The 20,513-nt window shown below is 43.6% G+C and overlaps 1 protein-coding gene across 5 annotated transcripts in view; it reads right to left on the bottom strand.

Annotated features, from left to right (window-relative positions):
• The window catches only part of PDZD2 (PDZ domain containing 2), a 487,038-nt gene extending 470,449 nt beyond the window's left edge, over nt 1-16,589 (bottom strand). The window contains exon 1 of one of the 5 annotated variants that reach the window (XM_033933443.1): nt 16,460-16,589. The gene's annotated coding sequence lies outside the window, so the exon portion shown is untranslated. Of the gene's footprint in view, nt 1-15,767; nt 15,891-16,088; nt 16,144-16,245; nt 16,343-16,459 lie in introns of those variants that run through there. The other 4 variants (XM_033933453.1, XM_033933424.1, XM_033933414.1 and 1 more) reach the window with 4 other exon arrangements.
• Between the last annotated feature and the right edge of the window lie 3,924 nt (nt 16,590-20,513).

Genomic DNA, 20,513 nt, shown 5'->3' with positions numbered 1-20,513 from the left:
GGGCAGGGTGAAACAAAGAAAAATGGGGCACGAAGAGAGAGAGAAAGACAGACATACAGAACGAAAGAGGGTGTGGAGAGAGAAAGAAAGAAGGGGCAGGGTGAGAGAGAGAGAGAAAAACAGACATACAGAAAGAAAGGGGGTATGGAGAGAGAAAAAGAAAGAAGGGGTAGGGTGAAACAAAGAAAAAGTTTGGGGAGGGAATGAGGTCTGGAGGAGAGGAAGCATACAGGAGGCTGAAAGAAGGGAAGAAATATTGGATGCACAGTCAGAAGAATAAAGTGCAACCAGAGACTGATGAAATTACCAAAGGTAGGAAAAATGATTTTATTTTCAATTTAGTAATCAAAATGTGTCTGCTTTGAGAATTTATATATGCTGTCTATATTTTGCACTATGGCCCCCTTTTACTAAACCGCAATAGCGTTTTTTAGCACAGGGAGCCTATGAGCGTTGAGAGCAGCGTGAGGCATTCAGTGCAGCTCCCTGCGCTATAAACCGCTATCGTGTTTTAGTAAAAAGGGAGGGGGAATATTTGTCTATTTTTGTATAGTTGTTACTGAGGTGACATTGCATAAAGACATCTGCCTTGACCTCTTTGAAAACCCGCGAAATATAAATGATAATTAACATTTTCTCTGCGTACAGCGTGCTTTGTGTTTTTAAAATTGTATTGTTGGTAGATCATTTTGACTTGGCCACAAAGGTAAGGGGGAGGGAGGGAGGGGAGCTGCTGAAAGACATCTAGTAATCCTTGCAGGCTTGACTGTGCAGGGAATTATTTTTGTAAAATCATGTTTTGTTATGTGACTGGCATTATTTAGACTTTAATTTCTATGAATGAATAGAATGAAAATGATATAAATTACTTGCTTGTTTTTATGTGCGTGCGCTGAAGGAAAGTGGAGAGAGAGTGGGCTGAGGACTCTGAAGGGAAATGGGGAAGAGAGAGTAGGGAGAAGATGCAGATTTATAAATTGACAATTGTACAGAATATTGTTTCTTTTTTATATTCATCCATAGCTGCATGTTAATGATGTGCTCATATGCACTTATTTATCATCATAACATATACATCATCATTAACATGCAGCTGTGAATGTGTAAGGACAGGCTGAGGAGGATGGATGGGAAGGAAGGAAGGTGCACATATCAACATATCGTACATTTTTAACATGCATGATGCAGCTATAGGCAAGCTGAGGAGGATGGGATCATACAGATGTGTATGTTCAGATATGCGCTCAGATGTGTAGTTTTTTCTGATATATTTATTAAGCTTACAGTATTTATAAAAACACATTTATTACTTGTTACAAAAAATATTGTGCAATTGTGATCTACTTCTGGCCTACAAAGGTCAAAAGAAATCCTTAACTGAGATTTTACATTCAAAAGTGAATTATAGCTACTAGCACTATTATTTATTAGTTATTTATTATGCAGATGTTTGTTAGTTTGTTATTAGTTCAGTATTAGACATATGTTAGTTTAGAATAGATAGGTATAGATTAGTTTAGTTTAGGTTAGGTTAGGGCCCTGCTGAAAGAGTCTACCTTGACGTGGTTGCAGGCTTACAAATCTTTTAGTCAAAGAGTGCGGCGACAGAGAAAAGTATGTGTGTATTTGGCCCATGGAAGAAGGGGGAGGAGGGGGGGAAGGGATGCGTGGGGGGCCCAATAGGATTGCTCAGTAAGGGGCCCAGAAATTTCTGATGGCGGCCCTGCATCCATCCATTAGATGAAGCTCAAAATGTGACTCATGGAACATTGGGATGGGAAGCCACAGTTGGGTCTTGGGACTTGTAGTTGTCTGGTTCAACCGCTGCGCAGGGCTTGGCGGTGTGTATCGCGGTTTTGGGGCCACTCGTACTCTAGTTCGGTTCTCTTGCCCATGGTGGGCAATGCGGCCTTTTGTCCGGGCCAGGATAATGTGATTTTTAAACGTTAGGTGCGGAAGGGGCTTTGCAATTTGGGGCATTTTCTTCAGGTGGATGGGGAGCCTTTTTCCTTTCCCGGCTCTCAGGCGTCCTGGGGTCCCTGAGTGGCTTGGATCACTTTGCTTATAGACAGCTTGCTCACTATGTTGATACTCTGCCTAGGGATTCCCTCCAGCACGCTTTTCTAGTTACCTTGCAGGAATTTTTTTGATGATAATTGGGACTGGCTCTCGGTGTCTCAATACCATCACCAGCTGGTGGCTCTGCAGCCATGGAGGGACTATCACCACCTTCTGTCTCTGTGGACTCGGGACTTGGGTGGTGCAGAATGCTGAGCTCCAGGATTGTCAATTTCGGGTCCTTCATAGGGGTTATGTTTCTCAGAAGCAAGCCTTTCACTTTGGGTGTGTCTCTACCTCTATCTGTTTGAAGTCCCGCCGGGTTGAGAACTCTTTGGCACATGGTCTTTGGTCTTGTGCGATTATTGCTGCCTTTTGGCTGGAGGTTCGTTATTTGCAGACCCTCAGGTGGAGGGGGTACTCTTTTTGGCTATGGGTTTTCTGGGTGGGCTCTCTGCTGGAGATTCTTTACTTATTCGCAAAGGCTATATAGTGGGTAGGAAATGTATTCTCAATCATTGGCTCCAGGACTCCCCACCCACCTTTTGGTATTGGCGCAATAAATTCCATCTGATCATGGTCTGAGAGTCCTTGTCAGCTCGGTTTTCTCATCCTCGGAGTAAGCTTTTTTTGTCCGTTTGGGCACCTTATTTGGACACTCTTTCCCCTCTGATTAAAAGCCAAGTTCTCAACCGGTTGCGGAAGCCAGTAGTGCATGTGTTGCCAGTGGGTTAACAGGTTGAGGGGGGGTTCTCTTGTTGGGTAGGACTTGGCCGAGTCTGGGTTTAAGAACCCAACCTGGACTCTACCGAGCTCTGCCTGTTGGGTGGTTTGCTGTTGTTGTTTTGTTCCTGTATTCTGTAGCCGGAAAAATGTATATGGCAATTCTGACCCATTAACAGTTTTGCTTGTTTTATCCAGTACCTACAATATGCAGTTGTCCTCACTCATGTGGCAGGGCATATATTAGATCTCACCTTGTCCAGTAAGACTATTACCACAGCTTTGTGTAACATATCAGCTACCTGGTTTCCTTGGACTAACCACTCGCTGCTGGATTTTGACCTAATATGCTGTTTCCTCATTTAAATCTCATCATTCATTTACAAGACATAAAAGAGCCATAGATTCTATCACACTTGAAATACTAATGGAAAATATTGATCTAGATTTAGACTACTTCTCTATCCTACTCTTGAAAAAAAGGATTACTACACAGAATAATTCATTACTTTCTACTTTAGACATAGTAGTACCTATAAACTCTTGTCATAATACCACAAAGAAAAAAAAGAGTCAGGGTAAATCCACAATTGCTGGCTGGCCCAGAACATCCTCTCCGACGTCAGAATTGACATCGGAAAGAAGACTTCGTGTCGGCTTTAGCAGCAGCAGCAGGGCGGTAAGATAGCAGCGACCGGGTGAAAGAAAAGAGGGAGGCTTTTTTTTTTTTGTGCGACAGGTAGGGACAGGAAATGATCGCCTGTCCCGTTGTCCCTGAGCACAGCTTCGGGATGCTGTACCTGAAAACAGGACATTTCGGCATCCCGAAGCTGTATGTGGGGACAATGGGACAGGAGGTCTGAAAACGGGACCTATGGTCACCTTAATCTTGCCGGCCTTGTGCGGACCGGCATAAATTTCCTGCAGACCGACACCGGTCTGCGGACAGGCGGTTGAAGAACAGTGGTTTATATTTCAGCCACCAACTTTGAAACCAATGCTCTCTTCTTCCAAATTTGCTTTTCTGAAGATGGCTTTGCCATAAAGGTTGAACAGGTAAGGTAACAAGATGCATTTTTGCCCGACGCCATGTTTTATTGGAAACCAATCAGTGTTATATTCTGTTCACACTGCAGCTTCTTGATTTTCATAGAGGCTCTTTATCAGCTGAGTTATGTGTTTGGGTATTCCTATCTGTGCTTGAGTTCTCCATAGTTTATCATGATCCACACAGTTGAACAAGAGGTGGACACCTGGAATGCTTTCCCCGAGGAGATAATTGCGGAATCCACCGTTCCAGGGTTTAAAGTTAGATGTACATCTCCTTATGAGTGGCTTAAGGTAACATAGGTAAGGTTAAGCTAGATGCGCATCTCTTATGAGAAGCTTAGAGTATGGGGACTAATACTATGCCAGGGTACACCTGGCAGGGCCTCCACGTGTGCGGATCGCCGGACTTGATGGACCTAGGGTCTGTTCCGGAGATGGCACTTCTTATCTTATGTTATGTTATTAATAAAGCAAAAATATAGGGGGTTTTGGTATTCTTTGCTCCTCTCCGATATCCATCTAACATTGGCAATAACGTCACTTATTCCTTGACCTTTTCTGAAACCAGTCTAACTTCAGCTAGTTCTTGCTCAACATAGCCTTCATTGTATTATTTTCAGTTGTTACAGTCCTTGGTGTTACCTTTCTTCGGTAATCTTCTCCAATCGGTTGGCCATGTTTTTTCCTTCCAAATCTGTTGACACACAGGTGAGGGCCATGATAGCACCTTCTGAGCCTTTGATTAATTCAATTGGAATACCATTCATACCAGGTGACTTGTTTTTCGATAAAGCTTTAATTGCTGCTATGACTTCTTTCAAAATATCTGGTTCTTCTTCGGCGCCAGCTTGCTGTTCAATTTCCCAATATTATCCTCATTGCCTTTTTTGTATAGATTTTCCAAATATTCTTTCCATCTCTTTTTAATGCTTTCTGAATCATTCTATATCATTCCACTGGCTTCATTAAGCTTTCTCAATCAAGGCTGGAATTTCTGCCATAATTTCTTAACCTCCCGATACGCTAATATGGTTTTTCCATTTACATGTTCCAATTCAATTTTCTGACAAATATCCTTTATATATCGTTCTTTGTCTTGCCTAACTTGACATTGAAACACTCAGTTCATTTGTGATACTTTTTCTCTGTCATTGGAAAGTTTTGCTTTTCTTCTTTGGTCTGCTATCTTTCTAGTTTCTTCTGAGATACAAGGTGATTTCTTGGCTCTTTCTCTTCTGGAGTGTTTTTTTAGCTTCATCACTAATTATGATTTTGATGTCATTCCATGACTCTAAGCTCTCTTATCTCCTGTATCAAGACAGGCAAATCTATTGTCTAGTTTTATCCAATAGTTTGATGTAATATTTTCAATGTCATATTTTGGGATGTCTCTGATGGATCATCTTCTTGCGAATTCCCATAGATTGAAATTAAACCCTGACAAAACAAGAAATCTCATTTTTGGTAAAAAAGAAGACCCTCGGATACTTGGCCCTCTTATTATCACAGATAGTAACATATAGATAGTGGACTCACACAAAATACAAGGATAATAAACTGACCTTTCAACCTAACATCTTTTCTCCTACAGAAATCCTTCGATAAACTGAAGAAAATTTTTTTGTGTTTATTTTTTGACCAAAGATCCTTTGAATGCTACTTCTTATGTTAGCATTAAGTCAACTATATTACTGCAATGCCTTATTTTCAAGCCTTACAACCAATAAATTTCACATGTTTACAGCTGGTCCAAAATACAGCAACACATTAGGACCAGTGGTGTAGCTAAGACTGAATGGGCCCAATAGGAAGTTATGATGGGTCCCTATAACACTAATTGCTCCCAAAATAACAGGGGCCAATGGGAGGGCAGAAAGACAGAATCCTTTCAGAGCTCCAGTAAACAAACTCTGAAAAAAAATCATTACAGACCTTTATACAAAATATGTCACAATAAAGCAGCACTAATGTCTAGGATTCAAATAGCAAGACCTATATCTCTAAATGGCAGAACTCTAGAATACCAACATACTTCCTGTTGAAAACCAGATGTCAGCCTGCTACAGTTTCTAGATAATTTAAACACTAGTAGAATAAGCACCTTAATCATAAGTACAAAACACAGACAACCCCTCAATAAATACAAAACTAGGGACCACAAATCAGTAATAGAGAGATGAAGGCAAAAAACTGAACTGGAAACTTGCAATACTAGAGAAATAAAAAACTGAAAAGCAAGATATCAGAGAATCACATATCCCAAAGCTTACATATTCTAATAAATAAATTTAGAATAATTTTTTTAAAGTTCATTTACTGAGCATGTTGTTTTTTCATTTGCTTTGATCCTGGTGTCTCCTTTTTGCTTCTTTTTTCTTCCCACTCTTTTTCCAAGGTCTCCTGTCCATTTGACATTTCTTCATTCTCTGCGTCCACCATCCATCTTCCCTTTGTATCTCCTATCCATCCAGTTCAGTATATCCCTGTCTCTATCCTCCCCTTCCACCAAGTTCAGCATTTGCCTTCTTGGTGCATCTATTCCTTGTCTTGTGTCCAGCAACAACCTTTTTCTCCTCCACTTCTTTCACCCCAGATAGAGGTCCACCATTTCTCCCCCTCTCTTTCCCCTTAATCTGATATCTCCTATTTTCCTTCAACTTCTCCCTCCTTTCCCCATTTCATGTCTCTGTTACTACAATCCAGACTGTCTTTTCCTTCAATTCTCTCTCCCAAGACCCTCATCTCTCGCTCTCTCCTTCCCCTCTCCAGGGTTCAACATCTTTCTCCCTACATTCAAGTTCTTCACTCTGCTGTCAATTCTTCCATAGGGTACAGTATCTTTCCATTCTGCCCCACCCTCAGAGACTAGCATTTCTCCCTCTCCTTTCTTTCCTCAGTCCTTCAAACTTGCAGTGGGTCACCATATGTAGTAGCATTGAAGACAGGCTGCTTCCAACCAGCCCCTTTGACTTCCCTCTGTCATGCAACAAGAAGTTGCATCAGAGGAGGTGAAAGGCATTGGTGCAAAGGCCGAAGGGCCAGTTGCAAACAGTGTGTCTTCATTACTAAAGGCAACCCACTACAAGTTAGGAGGACTGGGGGCAAAGAGAGGAAGTAACAGTGGAAAATAAGTTATGATGGGTAATCAAACATCCCTTCTTTTCCTCTTTCAGGATATGTCCCTCAGCATTCCACTCTGAGTCCCATTTTATTCAATCTAGTCATACCTCCTTCAGCTACATTAGTGCATGATCTTGTGTTTTCTGCTTATTTATACATAAGTAGAATATATATGAAACGTATTGTGAATAGTATTTAGTAGCAGGGAATCATTCATACCACATTTACAAAAACTCTTGACATCACACCATCAATATGAAAAAAATATAAAACAACGGAGAAAAATAAACCTCAATTGTGAGAGGCCGGGACTACACAAGTGCCCGAGCCAACTCACATCATCACTGATTTATGAAAAAACTCCGTGTACATTTAAATATAAATAGTTTTCATTCATGCACGGTTAATATTTTTCAAAGATTTTTTTTCAAAGATTTTTCAGTGTGAACAGTATAAGCAGAGTTCAATATATTAGAACATATCAACAGCATGAACAGGGTGGTATTGTGAATAGTATTTAGTAGCAGGGAATCATTCATACCACATTTACAAAAACTCTTGACATCACATCATCAATATGAAAAAAATATAAAACAACGGAGAAAAATAAACCTCAATTGTGAGAGGTCGGGACTACACAAGTGCCCGAGCCAACTCACATCATCACTGATTTATGAAAAAACTCCATGTACATTTAAATAAATAGTTTTCATTCATGCACGGTTAATATTTTTCAAAGATTTTTTTTCAAAGATTTTTCAGTGTGAGCAGTATAAGCAGAGTTCAATATATTAGAACATATCAACAGCATGAACATTTAGTTGTACAACTTTTTTTCGGTGGATTTCCTAATACATTTATTTATGCATAAGAACATAAGCAGTGCCTCTGCTGGGTCAGACCAGAGGTCCATCATGTTCAGCAGTCCGCTCACGTGGTTGCCCATCAGGTCCAGGACCTGCATATTAATCCTCTATCTATACCCTTCAATCCCCTTTTCCTTCAGGAAAACATCTAATCCTTTCTTGAAACCCAATACCGTACTCTGTCCTACCACGCCCTCTGGAAGCGCATTCCAGGTGTCCACCACCCTCTGGGTGAAGAAGAACTTCCTAGCATTGGTTCTGAATCTGTCTCCTCTTAATTTATCCGAATGCCCTCTCGTTCTTGTAGTCTTCGAAAGTTTGAAGAATCTGTCCCTCTCCACTTTCTCTATGCCCTTCATGATCTTGTAAGTCTCTATCATGTTACCTCTAAGCCCCGCTTTTCCAGGGAAAAGAGCCCCAGTTTCTCCAATCTTTCAGCATATGAAAGGTTTTCCATACCTTTTATCAATCTCATCGCTCTTTTCTGAACCCTCTCGAGTATCGCCATATCCTTCTTAAGGTACAGCGACCAATATTGGATGCAGTACTCCAGATGCGGGCGCACCATCGCCTGATACAAAGCAGGATAACTTCTTTCGTTCTGGCTGTAATACCTTTCTTGATAATACCTAGCATTCTGTTTGCCTTCTTAGAGGCTGCTGCGCACTGTGCCAACGGTTTCATTGTCTTGTCTACCAGTATCCCCAAGTTCTTCTCTAGGCTACTTTCTCCCATTACCAGCCCTCCCATCGTGTAGTTGTACCTCGGATTTCTGTTTCCTACATGCAAGACTTTACATTTCTCTACATTGAACTTCATCTGCCATCTCGTTAGCCATTTCCCTAGTTTGTTCAGGTCCCTTTGTAAATCTTCGCAGTCCTCTTTAGTCCTAGCTAGAGAATGACATGGTGGCGGTTTACCCGTGGCTACCGCGTTTAGCCGCGGGTAACCTGCCAGAACGGGGAAAGAAAAATAGCAGTCGCTGCGGGGACGGGGACAAGGCCATTCACCGCCCTGTGGAGCGGTGAATGGTCTTGTCTCTGCAGTGAGGTATCAAGGGTCGCGCGGTCCCCACAGCCACTGCCCGCCCGCCCGTAGCGTTTAGCCAGCTCCCTCCCTCCACCTCACCTTATATTTTGAGTTTTCCGGCTTCCTTTTTCTCGAGCCACACGCATTCAAAAAGCCGTGCACGCGCAGCTGCGCGAGTCAATCAATCTTCTCCTCTGATGCAACCGGAAACAGGAAGTTGCAGGAGAGGAGAAGTTTGATTGACTCCCGCAGCCGCGCGTGCACGGCTTTTTGAACGCGTGCGGCTCGGGAAAAAGGAAACCGGCAAACTCGGAATATAAGGTGAGGTGGAGGGAGGGTGGGGGCTGCTGGACCTTTCATAGATCTGTAATACATAAATACTTTATTACCTTGCCATACACAATTCCATTGTGTGTTAGGTGCCACGGACTCAGGTTCGAGTCCTAGCGACGATGAGTTAAAGATCCCAAAAGAAGCCAACTTCTAAATCCAGTGGTTAGAGCTACACTCCTTGTGACCCTGGGCAAGTCACTTAATCCCTATTGCTTCTGACACAATGGGCAGTTCCAAAGACCAAGACTGGCCAATGTCAAAGACAGGATGCTGGGCTTGATAGACCCTTAGTCTCACCTAATGTATCACTTCTTTGGTTCCTCTGTTTTTAGTGATCAAAAAAGTTCTATGTTTCTATAATCACCCTAATTCTGTTATCATTGGACTAGATATTCAAAACGATTTAAATGGCCAGGACAGGCTCCTGGCTGTTCAAATCATCTGTCCAGGGCTAACCAGGCATTTTCAATCTTCATGTTCAGCCCAAATGGTGTCACACAATTCAGCAAAAATACCCAATGTTGTTCCTCATAATTTAAATATTGCTCATAGAAGGAACAACATTGGATATTTTTGCAAATGGAAGTTGGAGGGTTAATTCCCTTGAAACAGACAATTGAGTGAAACATGAATTCATGCTGGGACACAAGATAGGTTGAATTTGTTTTGAATTTAAAAGGAAAAATGATCAATGAAGAATACTATAATGCTCTAAGGACAAAGTTTTGAAAGGCTAAAAGGCTCTGATGACCCAAACAAGGTTCTCTACTTTCTCCAATACATATATAAGCTAATTGTTATGCAGTGCCAGACTGCAAGCTGTTTTCTTATGCAGTTGATACAATCTTTTCATGCTTGTTCTAGTCCAGGCTGATTGTGTTAAATTCTAAGGGGGAATGTTAGCGACATGGGCTACTGTTAAGAAGTGTTATTTAACTATTAACCCCAGTCAATGGAAACTAGGTCACATTGCATAAAATGAGACCTGTGCTAAAATAGTTAGTGGTAAAATAACATGAGTTGCCATACGGAACAGGTCCATCAAGCCCAGTATCCGGTTTCCAACAGTGGCTACCTCAGGTCCCAAAAACCCGGTAAGATCCCAAAAGAGTAAAACCGATTGTATGCTGTTTATCCTAGTAATAATCAGTGCATTTCCCAAAGTCCATCTAAATATTGGCTTATGGACTTTTTTAAGGAAATTATCCACACTATTTTATACCCTGCTAAGCTAACTGTTTCACCACATTCACTGGCAATGAATTCCAGAGTTTAATTACACATTAGCCTCTGGATTCTCTAACCAGCACCCATGTTGGCAGCTGCCTTAAAAGCAGCTGCAGATCGTGTGTCAATCACACAATAGTGCCAGTTAGAGAATAGCACCTCAAGTGCCTACATAGACACAATTCACACAAAGAAAGGCGCCAGAAATATACGGTAGGTCCAGAAACCCCTGGCCTACATTTCTGGCACCTATCTTTGCATACAACAGTCCACAGTCTGCAATCAGCAGATCATGGCAGAGGAATCCCTGATCAGCTGAGCCAGCAGGATTCCCCAAAACCATGGCTTTGGGAAATCCTGCCAGCTCAGGTGATTGGGGATTCCCTTGCTGCGATTAGCTGAACCAACAGAGCAAACACCAATTCCTCTCTTCCACCCACCTACCGACTGATTCCCCCACTACACTTCCAAGCAGTGGCATAGCGAGGGTGAGAGGTGCCAGGATTGGTGATGTCCCTCCTCCAACTTCTTCTCCACCCCACCCCTGCTGCATGCGTGAACACCCCATCCCTACCCCGTACCTCTTTTGACTTTACTTTTTCGTTGTGGATATTCTCCCCTCTTTAGCAGAACTGGTTTATCATTTTAAAATCATGTGTGGCACCAATGGCAAGAAAATATAATGATAAAACAGCAACTAATTTTGCCTATTTTTATATATTAAAAAAGTACTACATTTGAAATGTATATCACCCAGTCCATAAGGTGAATGTCCATATTGCTGTCTGTTGTTCTGCTGAGCACTGGCATTGAAACACAAAATGCATTTATTGCATACTTGTCCTCTGTCGGAAACATTATGGTGGTATATTAGTTGTGTTGATAAAAATTTATAAACAAAGCCCTGCCAGCTGAACATCTCTTTCTCTAGTTCAGCAGCAGGAACTTTGATTTATAAGAACGGAATAAGCTAAATATTAGAGTACTAAGGCTTATATGGATGCTGCGGGGACGGTGACGGGGCGGTGAATGGGATGGCAATGGCGGTGACGGGGCGGTGAAAAGGTTGGCGGTGACGGTTACAGGGCGGTGAAGGGAAGGGCGGTGATGGGGCGGTGCAGAGGATGGTGGGCCGGGGACAGGGCGGTGATGGGGATAGATTTTTCCCCCGTGTCATTCTCTAGTCCTAGCCCCATTAAATAGTTTGTTGTCGTCTGCAAATTTTATTACTTCGCACTTCGTCCCTGTTTCTAGATCATTTATAAATACATTGAATAGCAGCGGTCCAAGCACCGACCCCTGCGGAACACCACTCATGACCCTCCTCCAGTCCGAGTAGTGACCCTTCACTCCTACCCTCTGCTTCCTACCTGCCAACCAATTCCTGATCCATCTGTGTATGTCTCCTTCTACCCCATGGTTCTTCAGTTTCCGAAGTAGGCGTTCATGGGGTACCTTGTCAAAGGCTTTTTGGAAGTCTAAGTATACGATGTCTATGGGGTCCCCTTTGTCCATCCATTTGTTAATTCCTTCGAAGAAGTGCAATAAGTTCGTTAGGCACTATCTTCCTTTGCAGAAGCCATGTTGGCTTGTTGTCATAAGTTTATTCCTTTCTAGATGCTCCTCGATGCTATCTTTTATCAGTGCTTCCGCTATTTTCCCTGGAACCTAGGTCAGACTTACCGGTCTTTAGTTCCCCGGGTCACCTCTTGATCCCTTTTTAAAGATGTGCGTAACATTGGCTATCTTCCAATCCTCCGGGATCACATCTGTTTTCAGGGATAGATTACAGACTTGCTGTAGTAGTTCTGCTATTTCCTCCTTTAGTTCTTTCAGTACCCTAGGGTGGATTCCGTCCGGGCCCGCTGACTTGACAGTTTTTAATTTTTCTATCTGCCTGTGTAAGTCTTCATATTCTCTTTTTGCTTTCCTAACCACAAGGTGACATTATTTTTGATACTTCCTGTGTTCTTTCCAGTTCTCCTCAGTTTTGCCCTTTTTCCATTTCTTGAATTAATTCTTCTTATCACCTATCGCTTTCTTCACTTCTTTAGTTATCCACGCCGAGTCTTTTGTTCGGCTCTTTTTGCACCCTTTTCTGAATCTGGGGATATACAAATTTTGCGCCTCGCTCACCGTGTCCTTGAATAAAGACCAGGCTTGTTTTACAGTCTGCCATTTCTTTGAGTTGTTCCTAAGTTTCTTCCTTACCATTACCCTCATCGCTTCGTAGTTTCCTTTCTTGAAGTTGAAAGTTGTCGCTGTGGTTCTCTTTCCTCTCAGTATTCCTACTTCAACTTTGATTCAACTTGGAAGATGTTCCAAGTCCCAAGTACAGTACTCCCCTGAAATTTGCAGGGATTCTGTTCCAGTTACCGACAGGTCTGCAGCAGTCGGGTTTGCCAATAGTAAAACCCGATTTGAAATAGCCAAGCAATTGTTAGTGAATCAATCACTTGGCTATTTTGTATGGGGTTTTGCTAATTTGCATGGGAGGATCGCTACAGGCTTTAGTGAATGGGGTTGGAGGGAAATTTGATCGCAAAAGGCTCGCAAACTGATTGGTACACGATCGGTTTGCTTAGTGAATTTGGGCCATATTCCTTTCATAGGGCTAGATTCACAAAGCAAACCGATCGTGTACCGATCGGTTTGCGAGCCCTTAGCGAGCAGATTTCCCACCAGCCCGATTCGCTAGTGTTTAGCGATCCCCTCTCGATCCGTGCATGCAAATGAGGGAAATGGCATGCAAATTTGGGAGGGCAGCGATTCACTAAACACTTTAGCTAACACCGATTGGGCTTGCCGATCAGAAAGGAAGCGACTGCCCCTTGGAAGGGGCCTGGGGAGCCTCAGCCAATCAGAGCATTAGGCCCCACCCCGTGCATCACATGATGCATCAGGGCGTGGCCTAAGGCCTCAAACTCGTCGAGGGAGGCATTGGGGCAGGAGGGATTGAGCAACCCTCTTGCTCTGTTAAAGGTACGGGAGGGGGGATGGATAGGGGACCGGGGGTGGAGAGGGGGCATCCGAGTAGGGGGGTGGCATCAGGGAGTTGGCATCTCTCCTGCCATTATGTTAGTTTTTCGGTGGGACCGATGGCAGGAGGGAATGGGAGCCCTCCTGCCATAATTTTTTTCAACGCGGTTGTGGGGCAAATTTTTTTGGGGGGTTCGGGGAGGGAGGAGAGTTAGGGGCACTTGTAGGGAGGGGGTTAGTAGTTCTAGATATGGCAGGAGGGCGTGGGAACCCTCCTGCTATAATTTTTGTAAACGCTGCTGCGGGGCAAATTTTTTGGGGGGGTTCGGGTCACTTGTTGGGGGATTAATTTTTTTTTTTTTAAATCGGGCAGATATTTTGCATGTTTAAAACACGCAAAATATCTGCTCGATTTTAAAAAAAGCCGGCAGAAGCCTTGACAGTAGTGACAGGAGGCTGTTTCTCCTGTCACTACTGTTGGGGCTTTAGCGATCCTTGCAGTAGGTTGGGGGCATGCCTCCGATAGCCCCCATTTGAATGCAGATGGTTGGCGAATCAGTCGGTCTGCTTCCAATCGCACACGGATCGGAGGGTTAGTGAATCTAGCCCACAATTCTTAATCTGGTATACCAAATACAAAACAGACTTCCCACTGTTTTCTTCTAGTTTCTCATACCCTACACCCCCTCTCAAACTGTTCAGTCTCATTAGCAAAAATATTTAGTCATCCCTGCATTTAGGCTTATACGTTTTGATACAGTTTGCTTATCCATCTCAAATTGTTCCATAAGGATATATCAGAAACACTAAACTATTTACCTATTTTAAAAATAATAGAGGAGCTCAGTGGATACAAGATAAGGATGTGGGGCTTTGGTCTCAACCATACCGCTGAAATCTGATTTCTTTAAAATTATTTTTATAGCGTCAATTTCTTTTCTCTTCTTTATGCTATATTTTTATTCTGTTGTACAATCAGAGTGGCTTACATTTCAATATATGCAGGTACATTTTATGTTTCCAGTGGTTCATAATATAAGGGCCCCTTTTGCAAAGCCGCAATAGCAATTCTCCCACAGCAAATGCACCAAAGCCCATTCAGTTCCTATGGGCTTCGATACATTCGATGCAAGAGAATCACTACTGCAACTTTGTAAAAGGGGCCCTAAGTTTTGTACCTGAGTAGCAAAGAGGGAATCAAACCCAGTTCTCAGCCCACTGCACTAACCTCTACTCCACTCCATTAATTTTGTAAACAGCCTAGATAGCATCCTGGATAGGTGATATATCAAGAAATTAAACATAACACTTGAGAACAATTTTCAAAGCCTTATATTGGGGTAAATTAAATTAAAATTGCTCTCAAGTTAGGAAACCTGTTTAGTACATCTAGTCTAAATAAGCTCTCCTTTTCTTTGTTTAGGTTTCTCTAAAGCTATTAGCTCTTAAAGACAAAACGTCTGATTTGTACAATTGTAGTTTGTAATGCAGGGGTTCTTAACTTTTTTTGTTCACACACAGTGGCCGTTCCTAAAACTAGGCATCTACTACTGACAGCTACATTTATCAGTGCTGGCTGCTAACATGTGTCTAATGACTCTCTTCATAAAGGTGGTTAATAAAACCCCAATAAATAGAGTGAAGATAAATTAACTAATATCAAAAACCTTCCACATACCCTGCTAGACCTCTTCCTGCACCGCTGTTCTAAAGCAAATCCCTACCCTACCTTTCACTATTTATAGCCCTAGGTGTGCAGTCTAATTTCTAAGGGTGCAGGATATATAGAGCGTAGGTGCATGTATATATGTATCATCAGAGTACTAATTCAGTTTAGAAAATACATGTCAGGCATAAAAACAGCAATCTTCCCTACTGTTCATATAATAAAAAGGGGCTTCGATTTGGTTTCTACTACAGAGAACTTCTGTTAGAGTTGCAATCTGATAAAATCAATCAGATGTTTCAGGCCGTTAAGATTCTACCACCCAAACTTTACGATAGAGCCAAGAGCTCTTGTAGATTTTCAAAAGTTTAAGAAACTTCTGAAAAACTACATTTGTAGAAGCATTTCAACAAATGCTTTCCCCCCCCCCCCCCCAGCATTATGAATATTTCTGTATTGATAAGCTGTCAAGTGCTGTAAATATGACTGATATGAAGGACCTGTTTTTATTTGTGTACTATATGGGTTTTTTTATGATTGTCATTTGTAAAACTGCCTAGATATAGGCGGTAAAGAAATCTTTTAAATAAATAAACCCGAGCCCCTGCTAAAGCAGAAAGTCCAGAGTCCCAGATCCTTGTGCACAAATGATTCAAATCTGCGGCTCTGGAATTAATCCCAAACCTCTTCTTCAGGGATTGTGTTCAAAGTCATACCATTGCTCTTGCTCAGAAACACCGACGTCTTGACAACCTCGAGCAGCCCTACAGTGACAACGCCAATTCGTCTTTTCTTTTCTTTCCCAAGTAAGAAAGCAAAAGTTTACTAGCGGGTTCTCCAGATTTATAAAAGTAAAGAGGCTTTTCTAAGAAGCCCCATCCAATCCCCAAGAAATAAACGTACTGCACTAGTATTTTATTTTTTTTTTTGGGGGGGGGGTCTCCCCAAGCGGAAGAACTCGTTACCTACCCACCCCACTTTAAACCCCTCCGCCTATCACAGATTTTTTTAAACCCAAAAAAAATCAAGTCACTCACCCGCCTGCTGCTCGGCTATACCAACCCGCGCTGCTGCCGCCACCGGGCCTGGTGCTCGCGGGCTCTCCCCCTCCCCCTCCCCCTCCCCCTCCCTCTGCCCCTCCCCCGACGCTGCAGCTGCCGCCCATCCAACAGCCACCCCATCCGTTCTCTTTACCTTCCAAAAATACAGCGCAACCCGAGCCGCCGGCCCGACCAGAGGCTATTTGGAGCTTTTTAACAGTCACCGCTTACCGCTATAAATTCAAAACAAAAACCCAGTGAAGGAGCGCGAGATTGAAATGCGGGGGTGGGAGATGCGCCGGTTTCTGTGGAGAGGAGAGAAAGCTGAGCCTACCCGAGGATCGGCTGTGGGCACGCTTTGAACTCACGTTAGCTTGGGTTTGCTTTGTTGGCACGATAATAATAATAATAATCGATTATTTTATGATTTCTCTGGATGTAGCGTCCTTCCCAAGTATTCTTCGCAAGGGCGTCCATTTCTATGTGTCTGAGTTCTACATAACTCACTGTACCCTTGAGGTTCTTCCCATAGAGAGGGGAGCTTCTGTTTTAAGGCCTATCTATCCTTGTTCTTCTCTGTAGTCAGGGCAGGATTCATTCTTTGAGGGCCCCTAGGGCCTAGGCACACAAGTACACTGAGCTGCCTGGCCCTATCCCACCTCCTGTTCCTCCCCCATTTATTTACCTGTTTTCTTCTTTACTTATTTCCACTTGATTTCTTTTTTTTCTTTTTTTTTTTAATTCAAAACAACAAAGATTACCATACCAGTGCACAGTTTTTCTTATATGCAACCCCCAAGCATCTCTGAACAAATCCCTCCTTCCTTCCCTTCCACTTGCCCAGGACTTAGGGCTCCTTTTATCGTGCCGCGCTAGCAGGGTTAGCGCATTGGATATTTTATCACGCGCTAACCCCCGCGGCCAAACTAACGCCTGCTCAATGCAGGCGTTAGCGACTAGCGCGGCAGGCGGTTTAAAGCGCGTTAAACCCCCTACCGCAGCTTGATAAAAGGACCCCTTAAACTCTGAACCCTTTCCATACCTATACAAAATTGTATAGTATTGCTCCTATATGTCTCCTGTGAACAGACACGTCTTTTTTTTTCTTGCATGAATATTTAATTAGTACATTTGAAGAAGTTCTATCCTGTATCTAATGAGGTGACTTCTAAATTTCCTACACATCATTTCAATGTATATCTTCCATTTGCATCTCTATCTATCCTGTCTAGCATCTACTAGAGGTCTGTACGGGAACGGGGATCCTCTATGACCCATGGGACTCCCACTGGGACCCCCCTCTAACCCACAGGACTCCCACATGGACACCCCTCCCCACTCTGACCCACGGGACTCCCACAGGGATGGAAGCAGGCCTACCTGAATTCCAACGCAGCTGAGAAACCTATCCAGAGCCGTGAGCTCAGCATGCACACAACTGAAAGCCTTGCTGATTGGTCCGGTAGCACGGCGGGGCGGAACAGCAAGCAAGGCTCTCAGTACAGAATGACACGGGGAAAAATTCTGTCCCCGCCACTGCCCCATCCCGGACTACCATCCCCTTCACCGCAGCATCCATACAAGCCTCAGTACTGCAATATTTAGCTTATTCCTTCCTTATAAATCAAAGATCTAGCTACTGAACTAGAGAAAGAGATGTTCAGCTAGCAGGGCTTTGTTTATAAATTTTTATCAACACAACTAATATACTACTTTATCCTAAAGCAAAAAAAAAAGGAAATAAATAGTTTTATTTCTACCTTTGTTGTCTGGTTTCTGCTTTCCTCATTTTCTCATTCAATCCCTTCACTGTCTATCTTCTCTCAGCGACTTCCATTTGCTCTGTTACTGTGCCTCTCCCTTCACCCCCCCCCACCCCCAATTGGTCTGGCACCCATCTTCTTCTCTCCGCTTCCCCCATAGTCTGGCATCTCTGTCTTCTACCCACTCTGTCTTCCCCATTTCCCTTCCAGCGCCTTCTCCCCACCACCACCCTTCAGCATCCCCTCGTGAGGCCCGAGAATCCCCCTCCTCCTTACCTTCACGATGCGTTAGTAAAGTAAGTTGCTCAAGCCGGCCAAGCCTACCTGCCTGCAGTCACGTGTGTGTGTGAGTTGAAGCTTCTGTTCTCTAGGCATCATCTCTTATTCTTTTCTGCCCAGAGCCCAGGCCCCCCACCCTATGGTCTTCCTTGCTCTTCCCCTGTAGGCATCTCTCCCTCCCCCGTCCACCAATTCACTCTCTCTGCCCCCTTCTCCACTGCACTCCCCACAGTCCAGCAGCATCTCTCCTCCCTCCCTCCAGGTCCAGTAGCAGCTGTCCCTTTCTTTTTTCCTGACCAGCAGCAGCTCCCTCTTTACTATCCTCCATTTCCAGTCCAGTGTGGCAACTCCCCCTCCCCTGTAGAAGCAGTACCCCCTTCCCCCAAACAACTCTAGCTCCCCCTTCTCCTTTTACCCCTAACATCAGCAGGCACCTTCATCATCCTCTGTTTCCAGTCCAGTGTAGCACCTCTCTATCCCACTCCCAACTAGCAAAAGCTCTAGCTCTTCTTCCCACTTTCACCCTACCAGCAATAACTCCCCTTTCCACCTCCAACCAGTGGCAACAGCACCTTCCCTTACCTGGACTAGCAGCAGCAATATCTCAGTGTTAACTTGCCTGCAGCAATGTCAGTAGCATCAGCACAGCGATTCACTTAGGCAGCCTTGGGTCCTTTGATGGGTTGCGCCCGCCTCTGAGGAAAGAGGATGTTGCATCATCCGAGGCAGGCCGCGACTCAGCAAAAGCCTCAAAGCTGCCTAAGTGAATCGCTGCTCTGATGCTACTGGCACTGCTGCGGGCAAGTTAGAATACTAAGAGCTGCTGGGAAGGGAGGGGAGGGAGCCACTGTTAGGCTGGAGGCTGGGAAGAGAGCCACTGCTATTCCAGGGGAGGGGGAGGAAAGCAAAACAGCTGCTGCAAAGGAGGGAGGGAGACGTGGCTATCCCCCATATTAGTTTAAAAAACTGCTCGCTCGCTCTCCTTTTTAAATGTTGATGCCTGCAGCCTGTTCCATCCCAGTTAAAGTGGAGCCCATCCTTTTGGAATAGACTCCCTCTTTCTCAGAACACTGCCCAGTTCCTAGCAAGTCTAAATCTCTCATCCTGGACCATTGTCTAGAAGAAGCTATCTGTTAATGCTGAAATGAAGAAACACAAGCACTGGCAAGTTAGATGCAAAGCATTGATAAAGACGTCTAAGCAAGAATATGAAGAGAAACTTGCAAAAGGGGCAAAAACCCATAGCAATTTTTTAAGGTACATCAGAAGCAGAAAACCTGTGAGGGAATCTGTGGGACCGTTGGGTGATCAAGGAGCAAAAGGGACATTCAGGGAGGATAAGGCCATAGCGGAAAGACTGAATGAATTCTTTGCTTCAGATGACACTAAACTGTTCAAAGTTGTTAAAATGCATGCGGATTGTGAAAAATTGCAGGCAGACCTTAGGAAATTGGAAGACTGGGCGTCCAAATGGCAGATGAAATTTAATGTGGACAAATGCAAAGTGATATACATTAGGAAGAATAACCTGAATCACAGTTACCGGATGCTAGGGTCCACCTTGGGGATTAGCGCCCAAGAAAAGAGTCTGGGTGTCATAGACAATGCAATGAAACCTTCCGCTCAATGTGTGGCGGCGGTCAAAAAAGCAAACAGGATGCTAGGAATTATTTAAAAAGGGATGGTTAACAAGACTGAGAATGTTATAATGCCCCTGTATCGCTTCATGGTGCAACCTCATCTAGAGCAGTGGTCCCCAACCCTGTCCTGGAGGACCACCAGGCCAATCGGGTTTTCAGGCTAGCCCTAATGAATATGCATCAGAGAGATTTGCATATAATGGAAGTGACAGGCATGCAAATCTGCTCCAGGCATATTCATTAGGGTAGCCTGAAAACCCGATTGGCCTAGTGGTCCTCCAGGACAGGGTTGGGAACCACTGATCTAGAGTATTGTGTTCAATTCTGGTCTCCTTATCTCGAAAAAGATATAGTGGTGCTAGGAAAGGTTCAAAGAAGAGCAATCAAGATGGTAAAGGAGATGGAACTCCTCTCGTATGAGGAAAGACTAAAATGGTTAGGGCTCTTCAGCTTGGAAAAGAGACGGCTGAGGAGAGATATGATTGAAGTTTACAAAATCCTGAGTGGAGTAGAATGGGTACAAGTGGATCGATTTTTTACTCTGTCAAAAACTACAAAGACTAGGGGACATTTGAAGTTACAGGGAAATACTTTTAAAACCAATAGGAGGAAATTTGTTTCACTCGGAGAATAGTTAAGCTCTGGAACGCATTGCCAGAGGATGTGGTAAGAGCGGATATCATAGCTGGTTTTAAGAAAGGTTTGGACAAGTTCCTGGATGAAAAGTCCATAGTCTGTTA

Source organism: Geotrypetes seraphini, chromosome 1 (genome assembly GCF_902459505.1).
Source record: "Geotrypetes seraphini chromosome 1, aGeoSer1.1, whole genome shotgun sequence".
Taxonomy (NCBI): Eukaryota; Metazoa; Chordata; class Amphibia; order Gymnophiona; family Dermophiidae; genus Geotrypetes; species Geotrypetes seraphini.
The sequence above is the reverse complement of the archived record's forward strand: the minus strand, read 5'-3'. Positions and strand labels throughout refer to the sequence as shown.